At 26.6% G+C, this 7,553-nt stretch overlaps 1 protein-coding gene across 1 annotated transcript in view; it reads left to right on the top strand.

Moving 5' to 3' along the window:
• Positions 1-300: 300 nt before the first annotated feature.
• Positions 301-7,553, top strand: part of LOC111632417 — a 35,441-nt gene continuing 28,188 nt past the window's right edge. Inside the window, exon 1 of the mRNA XM_023376831.1 lies at positions 301-395. The gene's annotated coding sequence lies outside the window, so the exon portion shown is untranslated. The remainder of the gene's footprint in view (positions 396-7,553) is intronic.

Here is a 7,553-nt window from a genome sequence, read left to right as displayed (position 1 = left end):
AAGAAAAGCTTTGAAAGTTAGCATTAGCCAGTTAACTCTAACTTTATTTGATTCATGACCTCTGACTCATGACTGTTACATATATATAATAATTTTAATTTTAAGAAAGTATAATAATAATTAAGTAAAAGATTTTATAAGATGAGTTGCAAAATTTGACAAGATTGAATAAAGTCAACTTTGAAAGAGAATTGTAAAATTTTTTAGTTTGAAAATTATTAGATTATTTGATTGAGATAAGTTGATTTTCAACAAAACATAACAAATTCTTTATACTATTTTTTTTGTTTTGCTTTTTTACAGTTTTTGTGAAAAATTCACCATGTTGTAGAATGGTATCTGATGGCTGAAAATGGCAAAATTAAACAAACTACTTATTTTTCATTATTAAAAAGGTAAGATATATGAAATAATTTTCTAATTACTGGCTTATAAATGTGAAAAGTATTTATATTTAGGAATTGATATTGATCCCTCATATAACACTGTAGTTATGTTCCAAAAAAAGTACAGTATTATGTAAATCCATGCTATACAAAACATGGGGTTAGGTTCCAAAAGTCAACAAAAGTATACTATTTGTTTTTTTTTTATTACTAAGAGAAATATATTTATTAAAGCAATGAATAATTTATTTCTAATCAATAATTAATTAACAATCACAGTTAAAAGTACTGTATTATGTGTTAATATTAATTTTAGTTAAACAAGTTAGATTTTTTTTCACAAAGTATTATCTTCTGAACTTTTTATTGATCTTGATCAGAAATATCAGCACAGTCTTTATTTTTTAATATTTTTATTATAAGTTATGATGAAATAAAAATTTTTTATTAATCCAGAATTTGTTCTAGGGGGTTGCATTTGTTCAGTTGAATATCATGTGAATTATTTTTTACCAGAATTTGTGTTTGAATGCCATGATACCACTGTATTATGTTTTTCATTTTTACAAATGAAGTAATCCTTTGTAGATAAGTAATACCTATGTTTAAAAAAAGTTTAATAATACTCACTTAAAATACTCACTTAATACTCACTTAAAAGCTACAATAAAACAAAAAATAAATTTAATTTTATAGGAAAAAATAGATAACATAAGAAAAAATATTCAGTAATAAGTTGCATGTATATAATTATATTTCTTAGTTTAGATGGTTTAGATTTTTAAAGTATTCATGATAAATGGATGGTACTGTACATAGGGTAATAAATCCATAATTTCTTTATATTTTTCTTTAGAGTGGGCTTGCCTCACTTTTAAAATCAACCAACAATAAATATTGTTGACGATATAAATTACTGGTAACAAATTTATACTGAGATTATAAGATATTTATTGTGAATCGATTAAAAACATAAATTTTATGTTAATTTTTAATAAGAATTAGCTTTAACTATTTTTTTACAAAATGAAGTTGCCCCACTTTCAAAATCCATGGCTAATATTAAGTTACCATAATTTTGGAATGGTAATCTTGGACATTTTCCCTAATTATGGATAAAATATCCAGGACATCCAGGATACTTACTATGTTAAAAAAAGAATAACATTTAGTATTATGAAGATATGACTTAATCCATTCTTATAATACAAGGCTTCCTATAAAAGTGTGCAATGGAAAGGTCAAAATAAGGTTAATAACATGATTTAAGTAAAAAAATTGAATCTACACATTAAAGAAAAATAAAAAGTCAGATATTTTATATAAATGATGAGAATGAATGTTATTTTAGACCTACTTCATTTTGTTTTTCACTTGATAATATTTTCCTTAAAAACTGTTTATTAGATTTTGCTAATTATAATTTATTAGATTTTGCTAATTATAATTATTAAAGTTTACTATTATATTTGAAGAACTGACATTATGTCAGTTCTTCAAATATAATAGTAAACTTTAATAATACACTTTTCTTAGAGATAATGCTTTGACAGGAAGTACTGATTCATGTCGCCATCTAGTCAGACAAAAAACAGACAGAAATCCATTGCAGTTTTATTTAATTATTAAAAAGTCTGTATATTTGATTAGTTGTAAACATTCTGGGGATTATAAAGATGCTACAGTTAAAATTTGGTAATGATTGGTTCAATAGTTTTTGCAGTTAGTTGGAACAAACGAAAAACACATTGTGTTGTCTCTTTATATAGTAGTATAGATAAAGGAATATATAAGTTACTTATGTTGAATCCTTATGACAAACATTGAGTAATAACTCTTGTACACACTTGTTGAACCTTTATTCCTGGTACTGATTAGATTTCAGAACAAGTATTTTTGGCCTCACCTGAGGTCTGATTCAGGTTAAATGAAAACTGGATTCCAAACTTAGAACGGTTTTTGAAACACTTTTCAATGTTGAGTTTTAAAATAAATAAAATAAATTCGAAGATATGCATGTGGTATGGAGCATTGTCTCTTTCTTGCTCTTGGCATAAGTAGCGCCAGGCATATGAAAGCATGTTGCTGTCTTTGGAGTTTGTACATCCCCTGTTCGGCCTGCCTGTATATTTCAAGGGCTTCTAGGGCCCTGAAAAATTATTTGAAAATGTATTAAAAATTATAGAAATAACTTTTAATAATGTTCTAATTTACACATTCCTACTTAAAGAATCCTGAGGAAGATCTCCTAAGTAGATCGAAAATGTTAGAGATTGCAATTGATTAACGAATTTGCAATTAATTATCCTGGAATTTCTTTTAAAGTTCATTTTATTGTTATTTTGTATAATATATTCCAGGCTTGCAGAGTTTCAGCTAAATAAATTAACATTTTTTTAAAATTCATTTAACATTTTTGGGTTTTTAAAAGTGATTTTTAAATTACATCAGCATAGAATAGTTGAATATAAATCAAACTTAAACTTCAGTTTGTTACATGCTTTGAACATATGATGGCTTAAATATAATAATGTAAAAATATTTTTTGATGATGTTTATAATTTATTTTATTTCTTAATTACTGTTATTACCAATTTTTAATTCATTTAAACTATTTTACTGCTTTTATTTATTATACAAATTATGTATTAATCTATTATCTGAGTTAAAAGAATTTATTTTTTGATTTGTGTTTCATAAACAAGTTGTTGATAACTAAATTTTTTTTTCTCTTCTTTATATGTATATCATAAAAATAAATACAATTTTGATTATTATTATTATTTTTGTAATTGTATATACATTTAATATTTTTAGCTATGCTATTCTGAATTCATTATGTTGATAAACTTTTGGATAACTTTGTTTTATAATTTTCATTAGTTTTATTTTATATGCTATTCATATTATAGAGATTATAAATATAGATTAATTTTAAGAAAATGTAAGATGATAACAATTGATTTATTCAAAATTTTGCAAATATATATAACAACTGAAAATAATGAAGAATGACAACTTTTTTAATAATCTATCTTAGATTTATGATGACAAAACTCAAATTGAAAATAATAAAATGGCAACTACATTGTCATATCTTCTTCATAGAATCACTAACTCTACTTGCACGAAATTTTGTATTTTTGAAATAAAAAGCACCGGAATTTAGTAAATGCATAATTTTGCTTGTTCTGTAATTATTCATTATGGAATTGGATAATTATAAAAGAAATTAATTTTTAAAATTTATGAGGTTTTAATTAAGGAAAATACTGAAATAATGATTTTGAATACAAATTTACTACAATAACAATGCTATAGTTATTTAAGATGATTATTATTTTTCACTATTTTTGAATGTTTCATTATTGTGGTTCACAAAATAACGAAAATGTTTAGATTTTCATTTAAATGTAATATAATTTGAAATACAAAAGTTAAACTCTTTTTTTCATTGGTGTCCACTTATTTAACCATATGCATGTGTTGTAACCTAGTTATCTAGTTATTATCTAACATTTAACTTTTATTATTTAAATGAAATTATCATTATATGTAAATAATTATGATCAAAAAAACTCATAACAGTCTGATTATCATCAGAAAGAAATGGATATGTAATTATACATAAAAATAATTTTTTTAAAAATATTATTATTATGTTGGGTTTAGCAGGTTATACTTGGTTCACACCGGTGGCTGTGTACTATGCCAGATCAGAGTCAAGGCATAGCAACCAAAAACAAAAATAAGTGTGTCAGTGTCTGTATTCAGGAATTTCCTAACAATGTGGCATGTATTTAATATAGTGGCCTTCTGTGGTGTGATGTATGTGTTTCTATTTAATTGTAATGTTCCCAGGCTTTTGTGTAGTGTGTGTGGTATGACATCTGTAGAGGAGAGAATGACAAGTATAATAAGAACCCTATCCATCCTCCACAGATGCCTTATTTCCTGGGCGAGTTCTATGTACTTGCTAATTTTTTCAGTGAATGTGTTTTGTATATTGTGAGTGTTTGGAATGGATATGTCTATAATGTTTGTGATTTTAATGTGTTTGTCAATGAGTGTGATATCTGGTCTGTTGTGGTAAATTGTGTTATCTGTGATTATGGCTCTGTTGTGGTACATTTTGTGCTTGTTGTTTTCCAATACTGTCTGTGGAATGTATTTGTAGTATGGTTTGTGGATGTCTAATCATTTGTGTTTCTTTGCAAGCTCTTGGTGTATTATATTTGCTACTTGATTGTGTCTATGTAAGTAATCTGTCTGTGCCAAGAGCTTGTGCCCAGAAGTAATGTGTTGTATAGTTTCTGGCACGATGTGACATTTTCTGCATGTGTCATTTGTGAGTGTTGTATCTTTGAGTATCTGTAGATTTTAGTATTTATGACCTGATCTTATATGTCAATCATGAATCCTTCCATCTCTCCAAAGAGGAATCCCTGAGCTAGCCAACTGTTTGACACAGTTTTGTCTACAAAATCCTGGGTCAGGTCTTAGAGATGCCTGCCATGGAGTGCCTTTTAAACCCATGATTGCTTAATGGTGTCTATGCTTTTTATATGTTGTGTCGTGTCCATATGTTTTGAGTGTAAATTTAGTGACGTGTTATTTGAGTCTGCTAGAGTTACTACTTTATGTAACTGTGATGTTTCTTGCTTTTTGTAAAAAATCTGAAGGTTTCATACCAAAATTGTGCTGGCAGTATTATTTACAAGAGTGTATTAGTTTTTACAATATGGTTTTAAGTATATCTCAACATCAAAGATTGAATTAGCCCATTTGATTTGTTGAGTCATGATTGTGACTAAAAGTTGTCAACAGCTGGATCTGCATTCTATATTATAGGTAGCTTTTTTTTTCTGAGATTTGTTCAGCTTGGCATATTTTGTCATCTAAGTCAGTTAATAAGGACAAAAAGTTAGTCAAACAGTTCATTCTGAACTCAGACTTGAAATTGTTGGTTTTGGACAAGTTTAACAAGTTTTTGTGCAAGAACACTAACTTCCTGTTTAGAGCAAATAATTTCCTTGCACAATCTGGTTCTATTTCACTGAATATGGTTCCATTTCCAACTAACTTAAGAAGAGTCATCCCACATCCTGGAGTCTTGTAAATATTAATTGACTTATTTGACCAGCCTTTAAGTGTGACTTATTTCAAATTATTCTTTGAGATAAAAACTCATAAGCCAAATTGGCTTCTGCACCCATTAGTGAACAAAAGATTTTATACACACAATGTATTTTTTAGAAAAGGCTTTAGCTAAGTTGCTTGCTACTTTCATGCCTTGTTTCAGCATTATGGTTTCATCTGCCTTGGAGATTAGGACTGTTATTAAATTAATAATATGGTTTGGTTGGGTAAAATTGATGTCATTTCTTTATATCCATTAGAACCTTATTTTGAAGCTGTTATGTTGGTGAATTTCCTGCTGTTCAAGGAAGGGTTTAGTGTACCAATCAATACTTTCCATGTGAAACTCTTTTGTTAGTGACAGAAAACAATTATTTCTGTTTTAATAACTAGTATTACCTGCTAAAACAGGGTGTACCTATGGTGGATCTTCTCTGTCAGCCATGTTGGCTGAATTAATTATGAGGAATGTGAAATTTAGTATCTCCATCACCCTTTACAATACAATATCTACTCCTCAATATTGATACATGAATGATATCTTGTTAGCTCGGGATAGATTGTACAAATAATTATTGCATTTGTTGTTTGCTTTTTATCCTCCTATATGTTTCACTATGGAAGATGAAAAAGATAACACATTTGCTTTTCTAGATGAAACTTGTTAGTTTTGCAGAGGCAATATCAAGAGACCACATAAGCAATGGCCATGTAACTGAGGAGGCTACATAAGCAAGCTTTTACTGTATTTTTTAATGTTTTATTATGAAGTAAAGAGTCCCTCTATATAAAATTTATTTCCTGGAGCTTTTCTTTGTTAGCTATTTCCAAGGGAGGTGTCATAAATGCTTTAAATTTCTATTCTTAATCATTTTACTATATTTTTAATATTTCAAACAACAAACTAAAGTTTTTTTTTTGTACATTTTCTGAACTTTAATCTTTGCAATATCACATGGCTTCATAATCCATTTTAGCTTTGTTAAAGCTTCTTCAGGTAAAGTTAGCAAGGGAGATAAAATACTAACAAAACTTTTACTGTCATTATTGCTGTACCTAAAGTTTTATAACTTTTGTATAATGAAGCTTTTCAAAATTTATCGAGGAAAGATATTGTCATAATTGANTATGCTATTCATATTATAGAGATTATAAATATAGATTAATTTTAAGAAAATGTAAGATGATAACAATTGATTTATTCAAAATTTTGCAAATATATATAACAACTGAAAATAATGAAGAATGACAACTTTTTTAATAATCTATCTTAGATTTATGATGACAAAACTCAAATTGAAAATAATAAAATGGCAACTACATTGTCATATCTTCTTCATAGAATCACTAACTCTACTTGCACGAAATTTTGTATTTTTGAAATAAAAAGCACCGGAATTTAGTAAATGCATAATTTTGCTTGTTCTGTAATTATTCATTATGGAATTGGATAATTATAAAAGAAATTAATTTTTAAAATTTATGAGGTTTTAATTAAGGAAAATACTGAAATAATGATTTTGAATACAAATTTACTACAATAACAATGCTATAGTTATTTAAGATGATTATTATTTTTCACTATTTTTGAATGTTTCATTATTGTGGTTCACAAAATAACGAAAATGTTTAGATTTTCATTTAAATGTAATATAATTTGAAATACAAAAGTTAAACTCTTTTTTTCATTGGTGTCCACTTATTTAACCATATGCATGTGTTGTAACCTAGTTATCTAGTTATTATCTAACATTTAACTTTTATTATTTAAATGAAATTATCATTATATGTAAATAATTATGATCAAAAAAACTCATAACAGTCTGATAAGATATAAATCATGTCCAAGCTGACTTTGAAAATTTTTGTTGTGATGTTATTTTGATTTTATACTAATTTGAAAATGTAGTTTGGAAATTAACATAACATCGTTAGAAAAAAAGAATCAAATATCTCATCAACAACAATAGAAAGTTATAACTTTTCTCTTTAATGTAAACATTCAACCATCTAACAATGTTATTCTCA

This window comes from Centruroides sculpturatus, unplaced genomic scaffold, assembly GCF_000671375.1.
Source record: "Centruroides sculpturatus isolate CEXI.00-Female unplaced genomic scaffold, Cexi_2.0 scaffold803, whole genome shotgun sequence".
Classification (NCBI taxonomy): Eukaryota; Metazoa; Arthropoda; class Arachnida; order Scorpiones; family Buthidae; genus Centruroides; species Centruroides sculpturatus.
Note: the sequence above shows the minus strand (reverse complement) of the source record. Positions and strands in the feature narration are given on the sequence as shown.